The sequence below is a fragment of the Nannobrachium achirus genome, assembly GCF_963921795.1.
Source record: "Nannobrachium achirus genome assembly, chromosome: 17".
NCBI lineage: Eukaryota > Metazoa > Chordata > Actinopteri > Myctophiformes > Myctophidae > Nannobrachium > Nannobrachium achirus.
In genome coordinates this window covers 31,586,497-31,606,847 of record NC_137824.1, presented here as the reverse complement: position 1 = coordinate 31,606,847, position 20,351 = coordinate 31,586,497, and positions in this window count along the sequence as shown.

Here is a 20,351-nt window from a genome sequence, read left to right as displayed (position 1 = left end):
CAGACTCTCTTTGTTGTTCTCTCTCTTCCTCATCAGACACTCGAAGGCCATTTATATTTCCATCATCGGCACAGCCTATCAATAAGCCTCTAAGCTGGGTTTCAAAAACTAATAACATCAATGACTTTAAAAGGGAAAACAAATATCAAAGGCGAGGCCCTGGAAGCCTGCAGAGAGAGAGAGAGAGAGAGAGAGAGGGAGAGAGAGAGAAATGGTCAGCGAATATTGAGATAGGAGTTTGGACAGGGTTTGGTCTGGGATGAGAGCTCTCTCTCTCTGTCTGTCTGTCTGTCTGTTAGGGATGGAACGATAATCGTTATTATTGTTTATCGTGATAAAAAAACACTCACAATAATCGTATCGTGGAGATTGAAGTTTATCGTGAAATCATCCTCCGTCGTGCACTGGGATCAATTCACCTTTTATTTGCAGAGCTGCATATCCGGTACATTTAAACCCTCATTGGTAAAACGGACCTGGAAATAACGTCTTCTTTTCACTCTCTACCAAATCCACTCACTACCAAATCTCTTTGCCAAAAAATTGCCGATCTACAAGCTCACAACATTGAGCGTTGCAATAGAGCTGCTATTTTTCTGCAAATGTTCCGCCTCAGAATAATGGATTTTGAGGATATTTTGATTATCGCGATAATATCCTAAATCGTAATCGCAATTTTTTGGTCACAATAATCGTGACATGAAATGTTCATATCCTCCCATCCCTAGGACAGGGTTTGGTCGGGGGACCATGCCCTCTAAGTCTGTCATTCTGTTTCTCTCTCTTTCTCTGTTTCTGTCTCTCTCTCTCTCTGCCCCCCATCTGTCTCTTTCTCCATCTGTCTGTCTCTCTGTCTCTTTACTATCCTTCATCTCTCTCCACTCCCGCCGCCCATCCTTTTGCTTTTTTTGAAGCCAAGTTAGTAGAGTTGTCTTCTGAGGCAACTGGGAAATAATTTGTTGTGCCGAGGAGAACAAAGGGGATTTTGCTGTGTGTGTGTGTGAGAGAGTAATGGAATGGGTGTGTGATGTGGATGAATCTGTTCTCATTTCTTTGAGAGTAGTAAAGGAAGAGAGAGAGGGAGAGAGAGAGATACTGGAAAACAACTTGATGCAGAGAAATTCCGTAATATTTGATGGGCACAATATATTTGTCGTTGTCGGGTGGAAACCTTGTATGTCCAAAACCGTTCGTTTTGTATTTATCATTTAAAAAATAAATTTGTGAATCTACAATCTACAAGTGAATCTACAAGCACAGCTTGTAGATCTGCTGTTTTCACTACTTTTTGCGACGGCCTTGTATGATGAAGCAGGGCTTTATTTTACGGAAAAACATGGAGATACGAGGTTTCTGCCCAACAGTGACGATATGTATATGTCACGGTTTGTTAGAGAAACAGGACGGTCGAGAAACGGAGCACTCGTGGTGCCGCACGGGGCGGAACAAGCGGTCGCCACAACAACGTCCTCCAGGCGGAGCCGCTCGATTGTCCACGACATTGCAAGCGGCGCGAAGGCCAGCGGACCTTGGTCCTGCTCTTCGCCCCCGAGCGCCGCAGGCGCGAGTGGCCGGCCGCGCGAGTTACGAAGCCGTGGTGAATGCAATCGTTATATTTATGCCCAGGCCGTAAGGCCTGGGCAAGCCCACGATAAACGCCCTGTCCAAGTGACTACAATGGAGCTAATGGCTAAGCTAGGCTAGGCTAGGCTAGGCTAGTAAATAAAGAAAGAGAGTCGCAAACGAGTGACGTCAGCGCCTTCACTAGTGAATGGCAGAGCAGTGGCTGACGTCGCCATCTGGTGGTGATTAGTGTGTGGTGAACGACAAAACAAGCGCTCTTACATAGAACGTCCTGAGTTACCCAAACATACTGTAACATATATATATCTCGGCATCAAAAGCATTTGATATCTCAACGAAAGGAGAAGACAAAATGTTGGAGTCCTGGCTCCTATTAGCTATTTGTCAGTTTGCTATCTTGAACTGTCATGTATATCTGTCATATTGGTTTCATATGGATGGCAGAAGCATGTGTGTGTGTGTGTGTATGAGGTGATCTAGTTCAATCTAGCCTTTCTAAAATTCTCTGAGCTTTTCTGAAAAGCGCCATGTTGTGCAATCCATCATTGTCCCTTATTGACCGACGGACCTCTGTGCTCATTTATTGAGTCGTTATCTTTCGTCTTGGCTCGAGAGGTTGTGGATGTATTAGCGGGACATTTGTTCTGCTAGTCGAGGCCTCGTCTAAGACGCAGTGAACCTGTCCGACCCAAATGCTTGCCTGCCAAGAAAATACCTGTGTGTGAAAATGGCAGCGTAAGCCGTAAGGTCCTCTGTGCTCTGGTACACACACAGGACATGGCAAAAGTATCAACACTGCAATGCTTCAGCACTCTGTTATGTAGTAAAAGCCTGGAATTGAAAATGTACTTTAGTTAAAGAGGTGGTGCCAAAGTTTTGTACTTTTTCTGTTTTGGATGTGTCTATGGAGTTAACATTACTCTAATAGACCACCGGGTGGCATAATTCTTATTGATTGATTGAATACCAGTCAGAAAAGTAAACAGCACAGGGTACATACAGTAAGACATTTAGGCTAAAAGGTCTTAACTTCATGCTATAGCTCCAGCACGGCTGAGTACCAGTGGTCACTGGTCAGGGCCGCTCCAGCCCATTTTGGTGCCTGGCGCACAACTTGCTGTCGGGCGGGGCTGGGCTGGGACACAAATTCGGTCCTGGCATCTTGTCCAGACCGGCCCACCACAACCGGCGCAAACCGAACATAGAAGATCTACAAGCCCGCGACGCGTTGTGGGCTTGTATCAGCTGTTTGGGTGGGACTTCTAGGCCACAGTAGCCCGTGATTGGGCTACTAGGCTGGTATTCAGATGGTAGACCAATCAGTCAGAGGGGCCAATCAAGTGATGTCTTTCTCTGCTCTGTGGGCCTGTGCTACAGACGGATTGGCCCTCTCCACTTAGTGTCTGCCCAGCCTAAACATGACTGTAATTATAAGCTATTTGTAGGTCTACTTGTTTCATAGTAAAACAAAAGCCAAAAAAAGTTATATTTCGGTATGTGATTTAGGCATCACGTCTCCGAACTGTCTGGCCAGAGGGCCTCATCTATATCACAGGCTATGTTATCCCTTTTGTGTGGTGTTTGGACAACAAGGTGATTGTGTATTTGACGTCAGACCTGAATGTGTAGAGATTTTAATAGTTGTGCGTTGTTGTAGGTTGATGCTTTGTGATTTTACATGAGAAGTATGTGCAACAACTGAACATTGTGTGTAGTGTTTAGAGAACAAGGTGATGTGTAATTGCATCACAGTCAGAGTCTAATGGAGATAAGGGAGTGTGAAGTAGCTTCTGGGTGGTCCCTGGAACTCGCTGCGAGCTTGTAGATCTGCTATTTTTGAAAAAGTTGTGAAAATGTGTGCAGATCTTTGAATATATGTATTTTCAAAGCGAACGTTTGTAACTCAAATTTTGCTTCTGGGTGGTCCCTGGAACTAAATATTTTGAGATGGGTGTCCGTGGCCAAATACATATAATTTTGGGGGTCCTTCACATGAAAAGGTTTGAGAACCACTGACATAGTAGTCTCTCAAGAACAGACTAACTGAGCTCCAGTTAAGTGAAAAGGACCTTTTCTTTGACGATGGCTAGCCAGATTACTGACGTAGAAACATAGGTTTTTCAAAAAATCTTAGAATGATTCAAAAGACACTCAAAATTCATTTGAGTGTCACTTTAACTATTTTTCAATAGTTAAAGCATAAAATAATGATACACAATAATGTGTACCCGTTCTAAATGGGTTAAGAATCGTGAAAGACTTAAAGTACAGTACTTGAGTAAATAATAGAGAGAGAGAAGGAGAATGTATCCTGTCATTTGAAACACGTCTTTGCTTCTGACATGCAGCAGTTTGCAGCGTAGAAGAGACCGATGTTGTCACATCATTGTCAACAGCATACAGTAGAAACTCAGGTCACGCAGCGCAGGTTGAACTATTTTCCATTATATATCCTTGCTATCGGGTGAAAACCTCATTATATGTCCATTCTCATGTCATGGGAAATGTTCACCTATGGAGCCAATGTAGTTATAATTAGTCACACGCTTTTGTTAGTACCATTAATACCTTTAATTGGTTAAATGACAAAGACAGACAAACCACTTACACACGCAAAATGTTTCAACAATTGCAACGCGTCGTGAGGTTGTGGATCTATTTTTGCTGCTTTTGTGCTACACTCTTGTACAGACATACACTGCAGTCATTTATGAAAAGCGTTAAAGGTTGACATTTTGAGATACAAGGTTTCTGCTCGCCAGCAACGATATACTGCTATATTTCTAAATGGACTATCAAAACTTTAGGTGCTGACATGAACACTCTCAAACTACTAAAATGGATTGGGTCCCTTTTAAACACTTATGTCCTGGAAAGCTTCACTGAGAGGGGTCCCTCAGGGGGCAAGAAATGCCAGACATCCCTTAAAACGTCCTCCATCACGGCTAGCTGTCTTTTCCCCCCACATGTCTTTCATTGTGAATGTGCGTGCATGAACAATATTTGAACATTTTGGCCTATATCTGCATGTCCAATAAGAGTAGGGATGCTAGGGTTGAAACCCATTAAAACCGGGAAAGCGTGTGTGTGTGTGTGTGTGTGTGTGTGTTTGTGTGTGTGTGTGTGTGCGTGCGTGCGTGCGTGCGTGCGTGCGTGCGTGCGTGCGTGCGTGCGTGCGTGCGTGCGTGCGTGCGTGCGTGCTGCGTGCGTGCGTGCGTGCGTGCGTGCGTGCTCAGTCTGCGCAACGGTGCACTTGTATGACTATATTTGTGTCCCAGAAGAATTTTAGAAATAGACGTGGTGACTTTACTGACTTATATCCTCTGTGATAACATGGAAGGGTTCTAAAGGGTATGGCAGCCAGTCTTGGATGCAGTGGACCCCTCTAGGCTGAGCTTCAGTGTACCTTATTGAACAGTTCAAGGAAAAAGACTCTGGTGACCTGTAACAAGCAACCATTTCAAACCGGTGGTGTGCTTGTCGTCTTTTTTCTATTTTATTTATTTAAATTTTACTGTTGTTGTTTAATGTAATTTCTGTCTTTTTGGTACTTGCTATGGTCTTTGTGTGCTTTGTAATGTTAAAGCAGCTATGCTGCCAAAAAAGTGGGGGTTCGACATACATTGTTGTAATTGTATGAATGTAAGCTAACAGAACCTAAAAAGTTGGATAATCTTTTTTAAATAGACGTGGTTATTAGGGTTATGTCATATTTACGCTTGCCAAGTTGCCAGTGTTGTTGTGCGGCCAAAAATGGCAGATCTTGTGAGCTTTTAGATTGGCTATGTTCGCCGTGCAACACCGGCGGTCCGGTGTGTGTGTGTGTGTGTGTGTGTGTGTGTGTGTGTGTGTGTGTGTGTGTCAGTGTGTGTCAGTGTGTGTCAGTGTGCGCGTGAAACAGAGGTGTCTTCCTGTGCACACAGCCATTAATCACAGGTGGCGAGGCAGTATAACCAGGGTTTGGACGGTCATTAGGAAACACTTCTATTACTCAGGTCACTGCGTCTGCTCTCCGCTCTGATCCGCGGCGACGCGGAGGAGGTGCGGGTGGCCTCAAACATGTCCTCACCTGGGTCGCAACGTCGGCTCGTTTGAATCATCGGGTGCAACCTTTTTGTTTTTCTTCTCCCCCCCCCTCACACACACATACATTACAGGTGGGCACACACACACACACATGCATGCACACACACCTGTACGCACTTAATTCTCGTGTTGCCCCCCCCTTTCAGGGCTACTTAAGTGCTGAGAGAGAGAGTAGGGATGGGACGATACACGATATTATCGTTTATCGCGATAAAAAACACTCACGTTAATCGTATCGTGGAGATTTAATTTATCATGATATCGTCCTCCGTCATGCACTGGGATCAATTCACCTTTAATTTGCCGAGCTGCATATCCAGTACCATTTAAACCCTCTATAATTGGTAAAAGGTACTTATAATATACGTACTTGAAACAGTCTTTTTCTCACTCTATCAAATGTCTTTGTCAAAAAATTGCCGATCTATAGCGTTTGCAACGCGTTGTGAGCTTGTAGATCGGCTATTTTTTGGCAAATGTTCTGCCCCAGGATAATGGATGTTAGGGATATTTTGTTTATCGCGATAATATTGTAAATCGCGATTTCTTTGTTCACAATAATCGTGATGTGAACTTTTCATATCGTCCCATCCCTAAGAGAGAGTGAATGAGAGAAAGAGTGCGGGATAGAGAGAAGAGTCAGAGAGAGAGAGAGAGAGAATCACTGGTAGCCTTGCACTCTCCCTGAACGCTGCAGCATTTATTCCCCCACAGTAAAATCCTCAGTGTTAATTGAACCATGAAGGTTCACAAACGGATAAACAGACACTGAGGTTCTTTTCACTGTGCACCGCTCTCAGGGTCTTTCTCACACAGGCACCGCATGCACGCACACGCACGCACGCGCACGCACACGCACGCACGCACATACACACACTCATACACGCACAAACAGCACAACAACAACAACTGTAAGCCCCCTACACAGCACACAGAATAATAACCAGGAGTCAGTGGTTCATTTGAGCCGGCATTTGGAAGACTGGAAATAATTTTTGCATTGTGTTGCCTGGTGTTGCTATTGACTTGAAAGCTTTTTGACTCGCGTCTCGTTTCCTTTTGTTATGAAATTTTAATGCAGTCTCTCATAATTAGCCCGGCAGCTGTTTGACGCATCATCACCCGCCACCTTCTTCTGGGAGAAGTACTCAGATATTTATTTTTTACTTAAGTACAATTGAAAAAAATAATGGTACAAATAAAAGTCCTGTTTTATAAATGTTAATTGAGTAAGGTACACACACAGTAAAGCATGCGTGTGGTGTGTGTGTGTGTGTGTGTGTGTGTGTGTGTGTGTGTGTGTGTGTGTGTGTGTGTGTGTGTGTGTGTGTGTGTGTGTGAAAAAAGCTGATCTACAAACTAACAACCTGTCACGAGATGCAACGTGTTGTGAGCTCTCAGATGTGCTATTTTCAAAAAAGCCTGCGTATAAAATAGGCTTAAATGGTTGATGTATGTTTTGTAATAATGATCTAAATCTGCAAAGTAACTAGGAGTACCTCAACATGTTTTACTTACGCTACTTGAGTAGTGGATGTACTTTGGTTACTTTCCTCCACTGCTGTGACGCACGCCAGCGGTGGCAGACAATACAATGAAACATCACACAGACAGTGATTGTGCCAACTGTCTCTTTCTGTCAATACCGTGTCAGAGGAACTGTCTTGGTTTTGGGGGACGAGGCGACGGGTAGACACGGCTCTGTGCCGTTTCATGGGCTGCTCCGTAGGCACTGATCTGCAGCGCTGGTACTTTTACTTACTCGCGGTAGAAGTAAAGTAGCATTAACAACCCTTTAAACGCATGGTTAAATGCTTTAACCAGTGAAAAATAGCAGATCTACAAGCTCACAGCGCGGCACAGAGTGCCGCGCTGCGAGCTTGTAGATCTGCTATTTTTGAAAAAGTTGTGAAAATTTGTGCAAATATTTGAATATATGTATTTTTCCAAGCGAACGTTTGTAACTCAAATTTTGCTTCTGGGTGGTCCCTGGAACTAAATATTTTGAGATGGGGGTCCATGGCCTTATAGAATCGGGTAAAAATTCTAATTTTCACAATTTTTCAAAAATAGCAGATCTACAAGCTCGCATCGCGGCACTCGGTGCCGCACTGTGAGCTTGTATATCTGCTATTTTTCAATAGTTAAAAAACATAAAATAATGATACACAATACAGTGTACGCGTTCTGAATGGGTTAACACAATGTAGAAATACTCTGCCGCAAGTAAAAGCATGAGCCATGACAGTAAAAGCCTTGAGCGGTGGTGTAAAGTAACTAAGTACATTTACTTAAGTACTGTACTTAAGTACACTTTTGAGTTATTTGTACTTTACTTGAGTATTTCCAATACTTTTACTTCTACTCCACTACATCTAAGGTCCAAATGTTATACTTTTACTCCACTACATTTATTTGAAGACTTTAGTTACTAGTTAATTTGCAGATATTATATATTAGATATTATAAAACATACATTAATCCACTTTAGCCCTATTCTATACCTAGGGTATTTGAAAATAGCCGATCTACAAGCTCACAACGCGTCGCGATCTGCTATTTTCAAACATTTTGTACTTTTACTAAATTTTTAAACTAATACTTTTATACTTTTACTCAAATACATTTTGTATTCCAGACTTTTACTTTCTATATTGCAGATACTTTTACTTAAGTATAAAATGTGATTACCGAAAGTAAAAGTACTCATTGTGCAGAATGTCTCCCATTTCACAATTTCACTCTAAAATGTGTCCAAAAAAGTAAAAAAAACAAAAAAACAAACACATTTACAAGCTCACAACATGCCACACCACGATGCAAACGTTGTGACATTTTGAATAGCTGTTGTATGAAAAAATGCGCTTAAGTGAATAATTTATTTTTTGTAATAATAATCTAAGTAACCAGTAACTACTGTATGGCTGTCAAATAATTATAGTGGAGTAAAAATTGATGTAGTTAAAACGATGTATTATCGTTTATTGTGATAAAAAACATTCACGATAATCGTATCGTGGAGATTTAATTTATCGTGATATCGTCCTCCGTCATGAACTGGGATCAATTCACCTTTTATTTGTCGAGCTGCATATCCAGTACCACTTAAACCCCCTATAATTGGTAAAAGATACTTATAATATACGTACTTGATAGTCTTTTTTTCACTCTCTATCAAATGTCTTTGCCAAAAAATAGCCGATCTACAAGCTCTGTGAGCTTGTAGATCGGCTGTTTTTTGGTAAATGTTCCGCCCCAGCATAATGGATTTTGATTGTCGTGATAATATCGTAAATCGCGATTTCTTTTGTCACAATAATCGTGATATGAAATGTTCATAATCGTACCATCCCTAGTGGAGTAGCAGTATATACATTTAGTATCAAGAAAGAGTAGACGTGTAGGTAAGGTAAAACGTACCTCAAATTGTACTCAAGGTACAGTACTCGAGTAGCTGTAGTTCCTTTCCACCGCTGAGCTGCAGTGTTAAAGCACGCTCCTCTCCCGTGCAGTTGAATTGCATCGTGAGTGAATCGAGCAACGCTGAGTGAAAGCCCAGAGCTTTTATCAGCTGTCATTCAGCCAGGAGAGAGGAGAGAGCTGCATGCAGGAGGAAGCAAGGCCACAGCGCACGACAAAGAAGCCAGAGAGAGAGAGGGGGAGAGAGAGAGGGGGAGAGAGAGGGAAAAAAACACACTGCTTCTCACAAGGTCAGAGGAGCTGGGGGAGCAATCTATGTCCTGTTCCAAGCAGAAACAACCAAACCTTGATCTTGATCAGGCAACACATATGCTATATGCGATATACATACAGTATACTATCGTCGATCTCCAAGTTTCAAATTTAATTAAAAGCCCTACTTCATCTTTCAAGATTGTTGCACAAGAGCAGTGAAAATAGCAGATCTACAAGCACACAACACCTCGTGGTGCGAGGCGTTGTGTGCTTGTAGATCGGTCATTTTAAACACAAAACAAACGGTTTTGGACATACAAGGTTTTCACCTGACAACGACGATGTACTGTATTATTTATAGTTCTGGTTCTCAACGTGGGGTCCGGGGACCGCCAGGGGTGTTCCAGGTGATGTTCCAGGGGGTCCCCAGTTAAACTATTGACAGTTGTGAAACAAATGGCGTACAAATGGTGTGCTGTGGTCGAGGTTGTAGATCAGCTATACTTCGGCTGGTTTGGGTTGGAAGGATTTGGTGTAGGAGCAAAGAACGCGGTCCAAGTACATTGCAGTAAGTAACCGCTCAGAGTTAAATTAATGCTGGTGTGGATTGGGGTCCCAGAGGTGAAAATCATATCAAATGGGGGTCTGTGGTCTAATAATGCATATCAAACTGGGGGTTCTTGAAATTAAAATGGTGGAGTTTTTCATCCCTGTGACTGTGGGCTCCTCTGAAGTGATATTCAATGTACCGGACCGTATTCAGTTTTTATTAGATGAAACTGATAGGAGTCTGGTTTCATCACGCTGCAAGGATGAAATAGGGTTGTTGGTTTCGGTGCATTCTTAACTTCTAACCATGGACACAGTTTGTCTAGAGTCATGTCATCAACATGGATCTGTCCCATTTAGCGCCACCATCAGGCTGATTTTTATTTTTATTTTTTTTCAAACACATTTTTGGACACTGCTCCTACAGATTTGGGCCTAAAATCACGCAAAGCGGTACACAGTATCTCTAAAGTCATGTCATCAACATGGATCCCATATTCCCTCCTGATTGGCCTTCTAGAGTTTGTGTATGCGACGTGAGAGTCGCTTATCTCTCAATTAGGGAGTCTTACTTAATCTTACGTAATAGGTGAACATTTGGCGAAAATGAGCAAACATTCAACGAAAAACATTTTAGGTAGGGAGACATTTGGTGTATGGGGGGTGGGACACCAAGTATAGAAAATGTATAGAAAGTATAGATAAATATCACAACTGTTTTGATTCTCCATCTTTGATTTCCCATCTATTTATCTGATGCAGAAACAAATTACATACACTTAGACATATTTCTGTCCAGTGACTCCAACCTGTTGGTCTGAGTTTATACCTTTCAGACAAAGTAATTAATTGGATTGTTACTCCACTCTGTCTGAGTACTGGCACTTGGTAGCGAAAAGTAGCAATGGTGTTTCCCTACCGTCCATGATTTTAGACTTATATAATAAGTATTTTCTCCCCTGTTATTACTTTGTGATTGCTATTCTCATATGTGACACTTAATTTAGAACGACTAGTGCGAAGCCTGTTGGGAACGCATGCTCCTTCGGTTATGCAATACCCATCGTACCAATCGAGTACACACTGCAGTACCATTCTGTAATTGCGACCGTATTGTCGCACAAGGTGGCAGAGATGAGAAACATGTCAACATGTCCCAGACTGAGTGTCTGTGTTTATGCCACAGGCCCGTAGCCAATCAGAGAGGGGCAAAGGGTGACATCATAATATCGAGGCATATAAGGGCCACGAGAGGGGCCGTCTTTGCCCGTAGCATAGCATATACCAGATGGGAATAGATGGGCATAAAAGGGCATATCTCCGATAAGCTTGAGGATTGTTGGATTGGTGAGCTTCACATGACATTTTGGCCTTCCAGACTATAAATGGGTCAATTTCCACGTGACATCATAATATGTTACTATAAAACGGGAGGAGCGGGCACAAACCTCTAGTAATAACTATTAATCGACCCAATGTCTGTCCAATATGCCTGTATGCAAGCTTGATGATAGGTCAAGCTTCACATGACATTTTGGCTATACAGAATATAAATTGGCACACTGGTACGTGTACCACACAGGGGCGGACTGGCCATCTGGCATACCGGGCATTTGCCCGGTGGGCCGCTAGGCTAGGGGGCCGCCCAGTGGCAAAAAAGGAAAGAAGAAGAAAAAGAAAAAAAAAACGTTTCTTTTTTTTTCTTTTTTTGCCACTGGGCAGCCCCCTAGCCTAGCGGCCCACTGCAACAGTTGTTTAGAATGGACATCAAACTCAATGTCCAACAGATTGCTTTGTGTTTAAAGCTGAGTTTCTAGTGTCAATCTCCCTCTGGAAGAGATTACACTGAGGCCTCACTGCAGTCTGTGTTTTATGCTTTGAAGAGGACATTACATTATGTTTGTTGTGTTTTCTCACTGTAAACAAAAAAATATTCACATTAACTAAGCTAAGCTAACATTGCTGTCTGTAATGACTGGTTGCACTTGAGGGGAGCTGAGGGAACATTTGGTGGATACTAGGCTAGTATGCACAACTAAAAGAACTGATGCACTATTGTGTTGGAGCGCCTCAGTGCGGCTGCAGAGTTAAGGTGCTATCTATTCCTGATTGATTGATTGAAGACTATTTGAAGTTTGCATAGGAAAAGGTACAGTTTCACTATGGTTGAGGGCTATGTTATGGAGAGTGTCTGGTTGCTTTATTTTAGGTGATTATAGAATTTAAGTGCTCTCTTTTTTACTTTTATAATGAGTGGGTATTGTCCTAATTCTGCCCTGCAAGCATTGTTTGTTGTTTTCCGTTGGGTGCGGAGTATAGATTTGCAGAGTTCTGCGTGCAGAATCTCAGTTTGGAGTCTGTGTCATGCTCTAGTTTATAATATACAGTAGCCTATATAGCCTACTACTGCATATTGAACAATACAATACAACTTGTTTGTCCAATTCTCAGATCAATATGCTTATTTTCCATTCATTAGCTAACTTGCCAAAGTTCTGACACATTTTGGCACTAATCATGTTCATACTCCGCTTGTTGGTGGTGTAAAAGTTGTGGTATTAAAAGCTTAATTGTGTATTTATATGTGCTGCCCTCGACCCGACGAGTCGGTAGAGTATCTGCGCGCGCGCTGGTTGTGGGGGCTGGTCTAGTCAAGATGCCAGGGCTGAATTTTAGTCCCAGTCCGTCCCTGGTACCACACAACCAGACATGCAATGTGAGCACATACAACAGGTAAGGATGTCTATGATGTCATGAGTCTTGACGTCATAGACTAGCTTCTAAGTGCAGGACTATGACATCATAGTGATGACATCACGGTACTCAAGATATGTGGCAGACACACAGTTAGACAGACAACCATGACCTGGTTGAATTAACTCTTTTACCGCATAGCGAGCGGTCGTTCCTTGTTTCACGTGTCCGGCACGTCATAACCAGCGTTTGTTCTTTTACCTGTCTGAGCACTGTAAGCAGATGAGGGGTGGCGCGGGTGTGTACAGTAGCAGCAGCTCCCTTAACGTTAGTCTCAAATGTGGGATCACTTCTTTGGTTGTTTTCTCAGCCTGGATCTACTGTCTATTTCTATGTCGGAAAACTGGTGCAAACCGAGGGGGAGGAGGAGCCTCTCGCTTCGTAATGGCGGCCCTCATAATGTTCTTTTACACGGGGACTGCCCCATAGGTCGAACTCCCGTTGGGTCGAACCAGCGTCGGCAGGTTAGATAATCACCCGCGAGTGTCGGCAGGTTAGATAATCACCCACGTCACGGTTACTGAGGTTAGGTTTAGGCTTAGGGTTAGGGTTAGGCATAGTTTTACTGAGGTTAGTATTAGGGTTTGGGTTAGAGTTTGATGGTCGATCCAAAGGGTGTTCGACCTAATGACATGTTACCCTTTTACACAAGACCGCGATAGGAAATAATGGATGGCTATTTTTCTATAAAAGGTAAGCTACTTTGATGGCCGCGAGCAGTCTGTAAACAACCTAAATGGCAGTAAAAGAGTTTTTAGGATCTTTGAAGTAAACCTTTTTTTCACTAATATATCACACAGTACCATTTCGCCACCAGTGGGTTTATGCACAAAAAATACAATAATTTTACTGAGTGACAGGGAGTATTGCATTACATGGAACAATATGAAATAAATCCCACAATTCCATTGTACACCATGACAGACAATTCATTACAGGTACATGAGCACTGTTCCTGTGTATGTTGAAGATCAGACCCAATGCAAGTTTCTGTATTCTGTCTTCTACCCTGAGCCATCCCAGACTAGCAAAGTGAGCTGGGGTTAAAAGGTACAGTGGGTGAGTCCTGGGGTGGAGGTTGTATAGCAGTCTCAGCAGAGAAGTCTGTAGTTTTGTTTTGACTGAGTCACTTCTACAGTAGGTGTTAAGCCGGCATCATAGTCGCCTGGGCGGTGGAAGGCTTTACACCGCGGTGTAGTCTTTTCGAGTCTTTTTGAGTCATGAAACTACAACGTTACATCATTCCTCGCGGTGGAGAGCTTTCCACCTCAAGTCCCAACACATCTCTCTGTTTTTACTATCAGACAGACAGGCTCTAGACCCCGTTCACTGATTGGTCAATCTAGACTAGTCAGTCACGGTGAATAGGTCTCCACCGTGGCTACTATGATGGCCTGCACTTATTTTCTGACTTGAGGTGGAAAGCTTTCCACCTCAAATTTGCGGTGGATAGCTCTCCACCGTACACTCTGATACGGGCTTTAGTGAACTATGAAGTGCAAGTATATATACTGTACAGTAGTTAACTCATTTACTGCCCAAGCCCGAGTTATTCCCGATGTCTTTGCGTGCCCAGGCCTGAGTTTCCCGAGCTATTAATCAATTTGATTTGATTAAAAACAATCCAAAATCGGTTCTAGGTTACTAAGTAACCTAGAACTAGTGTTTCAGTTCTGGGCCACTTTTTCCTGTGTTTACTTCCTTGTTACACACATCAGCATTGCTAGCAGTAATGCTAGCATGGATTAACATGGGGTCTTTTGTAATTGCCAACAGGCCACAGCGTGCACGTGCCCATGTTACAACAAGGTAAGAAAATAACGGCATATATCGCAGAAATCGCGTTAAATTCCTAAATGAGGAACAGTTTAACCACTTTAAGACTTTAACTATTCGAAAATAGCCATTCTACAGTACAAGCTTACAACATTTTTAGCTTCTAGATCGCCAGTTTCCGAATTGTTGCGGAAATCTTGAAGTAGTTAGTCACAGCAACAACACAAATCTCATTTTAGGGGTCTACGGCCAAATGCATATCAATTTGGGCCTCCTTCACATGAAAATATCTGAGAACCACTGCTCAGGTTATTTCAAGTATGACTGAGAGAGTGTCTTGTCTGTGACTTGCTACAAGGGGGCACCGTAAAATCCGAACTAACTACCGTTAATCGTAACCACAGAGAAAGTACAAATGCAACCGAACGTTGGTTACATTCGTACTCTCTCAGAGCTAAATGAATGGCTGAGGACTGTACCGTGTGCAAAGAGATGCACATGGTACATCTCTTTGATTGGCTGCCTTTGGGCGGTGTAGGCAGAACAAGGCGTATCGCTGGATAAACAGCAACACACTGTTGTGGAGCCCTTGGCCTGTTGCTCCAGAACATCATGTGTACCCCTGAAACCGTATCTAGCCCCTGGGTACTACCCCCCACCCCACACACACATCACACCTACCATCACTCTCCATCACTTCTCTCTTTGCATTGAACGCAGTCTCTCTCGTCTTCCTTGTCTCAGTATTACAGTGTAGCTCTCTCTCTCTCTCTCTCTCTCTCTCTCGTCATTTTCTCCTCCTTACACAAAGATACATTCAAGCAAATACGCCCACGCACTTTCTCGCACCGACACCCGTGCGCACAAACACACACCGAGGTTTCTCCAAGATACGCCCATGACGTGCGAAGATCACACACTACCTAATGTGTCGGGGATTGATGCGGCATGCTGTATTTTCTGCTAATTAAAATCAACCAATAGCAGTTAAAAAAAAGGAAAAAAATACTTATTTCATTCTGTGCCTCTCTCTATCTCTCTCTCTCTCTCTCTCTCTCTCTCTCTCTCTCTCTCTCCCTCAAAACAACGTTGAATTTCGTCACTGCCGGGCAGAAAACTCGTATCTCCAAGTTTAAAATGTGTACGTTTTTTTTGTAAAGTAAAGCCCTGCTTCACCATACAAGACCGTCACACAAAACTAGTGAAAATAGCCGATCTTCAAGCCTCGCACCCTCGGCGTTGTGTGCTTGAAGATCAGCTATTTTCACTAATTTAAACCATTTTTAAAATGATAAATACAGTTGTACATACACGGTTTCCACCCGACAACAACAATACAATATGATTTAAATCTCCTCATATCTCTCTCTTTCTCTCTCTCTCTCTCTCTCTTCATTCACGGTTACTTCTGGAATCTGGAACGCGGTGTGTGTGTGTGTGTGTACGTGCGTGTGTGTGTGTGTGCGTGCGTGTGTGCGTGCGTGCGTGCGTGCGTGCGCGTGCATGCACGTGCCGAGAAAGCGAGTGCTTTCAGACCAAATTGAAGCGGAGCGCAGGGTATGTTTAAATATACATGAAGGAGAGGGCTACATGAATGCCATCCTGGCCTGCATGCTGAACCCTTATGAGCTGTGTCATGTGTCACAGACTCACACAGCTTTGCACTGCTCTGTGCATGAGCTTTCATCAGCCTGTCACCGACACACTGACTCCTCTCCTCTCCTCTCCTCTCCTCTCCTCTCCTCTCCTCTCCTCTCCTCCCTTTCACACTAATAATATAGATTTAATGTACTATGAGGGTCATTCTTCCACCGTTCACACAAGTGCCGAGGTATTTAGTCTCTCTCTCTCTCTCTCTCTCTCTCTCTCTCTCTCGCTCTCTCTCTCTTGTTTATCCTTTTTTTGCTGCAGCGCAGTCCAAGTCTTAAGAGGGAGAAAGAGAGAGAGAGAGAGAGAGAGAGAGAGAACATGTTGTTGATGTCAGTGAATCTGTGGTTTGCAGGGAGGCTGTTTGGTTCTCTGTATAAACCTGTTGGTTTCCCAGCAGGCTTGGGAACAGGGAGTGCTTGCAATTAATGTGCATGTGGCTGGCGGAGCAGATTGTCTAGGATATTGACATGTTGTGATATGTACGTATACGGTACACACTGATGTATTATATATGCACCTGTGATTCCTCGGGGGATGGCATGCCTCTGTTACCACCTCTTCCTGCATCTGTAAATGAATCCGTGATTCCATCGCCGTGTTGATCAATCATCATTTGCAACAATTACTGACACATGTGTCGTGTCTTCCAGTCCAGTAAAAAAAAAACAATAATGTATTTGTAAGCTCGTCTTTTCGGAAAGTCTTAGAATTCGTGTCCTCTCTGTATTATGAAACATGGCTTGGTCTTATTTATTTGTTCACACCTGCTGTGGTTAAACCTTGAAGAAAACCTTGTATCTCCAAGTTTCAAATTTGTACGTTTTTTTTGTAAAGCAAAGCCCTGCTTCACCATACAAGACTGCTGCACAAAACTATAGTGAAGATAGCAGATCTACAAGCACACAACGCCTCGCTGTGCTTGTAGATCGTCTATTTTCACTAGTTTCTATCATTTTTAAAATGCTAAATACAAAACGAACGGTTTTGGACATGCAAGGTTTCCACTCGACAACAACGATATGATTTTTTAAATCTCCTATTCTCCTTATCTCTCTCTCTCTCTCTCTCTCTCTCTCTCTCTCTCTCTCTCTCCTTTTGTAAGACAACAACAGCTCTCACAATTCTTCTTGAATGTCATGCTTTTAGCACCGGGGCAGTTTTGATTGGAGCTGTGCTGATTCCATTGCCTCTCTTTATGCTGCCGCTGCGTGCAGCAGTGTGAGCTGTGGCTGCCGTGTTGCTGCTGTGGGATGAGCCGCTCGCTCCTCTATGCAGATGACTCTGTGCTGTCTCTCCCCCACTCCAGTGTTCAGGAGCTGGATCTTGCTTAACGACGGGGCAGCCAACGCTGCTGGCCTGTCTGCGTGAGCCTCACCTAGCCAGCTACAGTGTGTGTGTGTGTGTGTGTGTGTGTGTGTGTGTGTGTGTGCGCGTGCGTGCGTGCGTGCGTGTGTGTGTGTGTGCGCGCGTGTGTGTGGGTGCGTGTGTGTGGGTGCTTGCACGTGTGTGGAAATGTCCACAGGTGTTTTTGAATGAGCCTCGCCCTTCCGTGATGTTATTGCAGTATTTTAGAATCAGTGTTGCATTATTATTGAATGTTATTAGTATTGCTGTAGTTATATTGTTATTATTAGTATTATACTATAATGTATTAACCCATTTAGGCCTAACCTATAGAATAGGGCTAAATCAGAAATTAGCCTACAAAACAAATATGTTGCTACATACTGTACATATACTGTAAGCCCCTCCCAAACAGCAAAATGTGTTCCCGGCCTGAATGGGTATTGCAGTATTCTATTATGTTCTTAATATTACAATATTCTGGTTTAGTATTCATATTGCAGTATTGTAGTATATTATTATTCATATTGCAGTATTTTAATATTCATATTGCAGTATTTTGTATTACAGAGGGACGTGTTCCTCATTATGTAGTTTGTGAGTGGGATGAGAGCAGCTTTTACAAACTGATGTGAACTAAGGATGCCCCATAACATCTTCTATAATAATAATCCTCTCATTAATACACACAGCAGATGGCACGCACGCACAATATTTCCCACCAAATCCATGGATTGCAGCATATAGTACGGCAGTGTGTTATTTGCGCTGACAGAGAGTTCTCGTAACCACTTGAGTGCTGTACTTCGTTATTAGGCAGAACAGTGTAGGGATGGAACAACATTAACATTTCATGTCACCATTAGTGTGACCAAAGAAATTGCGATTTACGTTATCGCGTTAATCACAATGTCCCCAACATCCGTTATCCTGTAGCGGAACATTTGCAAAAAAACTTTTTTGGCAAAGAGATTTAATAGAGAGTGAAAAAAATTATGTTATTTCCAGGTCGGTTTTACCAACTATTCATGGGTTGCATTTGTAGTCCTAAACGGCCATGTTGATGACCAACACGGGTGTTTCTATTTGTCTGATTGGCACAGAACTAATGTTCTCTATGCCAATCAGAACACCTGTGTTGGTCCTCAACATGGCCGGTGTAGGACTACAAATGCAACCCATGAATAGAGGGTTTAAACGGTACCGGATATGCAGCTCGGCAAATAAAAGGCGAATTGATCCCAGTGCATGACAGAGGACAATGTCACGATAAATTTAAATCTTTACGATTATCGTGAGTGTTTTTTTTTTATCACGATAAACGTCCCATCCCTACTCACAAGGCATCTGCGTGGCGTATGGAGCGCCACGTGGGGAGCCAGTGAGTGTAGGCAGCTTTCAAGGGACAACCATCCCTGATCCTGGCCCTGCGTGGCTCTCATTAGCGGGTACAAAGGCCCAGGGCCCAGCGTGCACCAGCCAGGCCATACTGTACATCCCTGCTCCATTTGCATGTGTGATATAACAGCATCACTACACCAGCGCATGGAAAGGCAGCACTCCTGCTCCTGATCTGCGCGCTGTGTGTGTGTGTGTGTGTGTGTGTGTGTGTGTGTGTGTGTGTGTGCCTGCCCTGCACTGAGTCAACTAGTGGAGGTTGTCATACAGACAGCATTGTTATAGGAGGCAGACTCCTCGCTCTTTCTCCACCTATCTCTCTCAGTGTCTCTTTCTCTCTCAGTCTCTCTTTCTCTCTCAGTCTCTATTTCTCTCTCTTCCCCTCTCCCTTTTTCTCTTCCTGTCACTCTCTCTCTCTCTCTCTCTCTCTCCCTGTCTCTGACTAAGTAGAGGGCTTTGCATGATTGCCGTGATGAGTGCTTCTCCTCGAAGCTGCATAGCTATTGTCCACTTGTCCCCCCTTCATCTGTGTATAATTGTATGCATGAAGTTTCAACTGTAAATCTTATCCGCTGGCAGCTTGTCTGTTCCTGCAGCGCTGGGTGTTCTGAAAAAAATGCCATTTGCTGGGGGTTTTATCCCCCCCACCACCCTTTTTTTTAAGCTGGCAAACAGAACACGGAAGATAACACAAGGAACAGCCTAGGTAGGGTTGCCTCCCCCCCCCCTCCCCTGCCCCTCCAGTTGAATGGATAGGAAAAGGGAAGGCAGCCTTTGTCTCTCCTCTCTGCTTTAAAACAGATAGAGTGTCTGTGTGTGGAATAAAGGAGAGTCTTCTCTCCCTCTATCACACCCCATCAGCATTATTTACCAGACCTGCCAGTTGCTTTGTACAGCGCCTCTCCCTGCCAAGTAGGCGACTGGCGTCCGACCAGCGACCGAGTGACAACAGACTACAGTGGGAAGCGAGGAGAGGGCTGTGTGGATGAGCCAAGTCTCTTCAGTCCCCCAGGGCCGCCCAGCCCAGCCCAGCACAGATCTCTCTCTGCACTCAGACAGGAGAGAGAATGCAGAATGCAGAGAGAAAGAGAGAGAGAGAGCTAGTTATTAATTGTGTTGGTCAAAGCCAGGCGCAGCACTTTAAAAGGGTGTCCGACTGATCATAAACCTGGTTTATCTTTTTCTTTTTATCAGACTCTCAGTGAAAGCACTAACAGGTCTAACCACTTATGCCCTACTGTGTATACATGGTTGACCGTGTTACCTGGTGGGCCACCATATCCCTCTACACACCAAAACTCTTGGCTGGAAATAGCAAGTTGCAATGCATTGTAATCTTGTAGATTTGCTATTTTCACCTAATGTAGGTGAACCCTAGCATCCCCAGAATAGGGATGCTAGAGTTCATGTGGCTAATAATGGCGGTGAGTAACCTTATTTCTGGTAGCTCCTGACGGGGGTTAAAAAAAAGCGTCTGCTGGTGACTGTCTGACGGAGCGACTCCGCGTGCGTTCGCCGTGTCTCCTGTAGGTAAA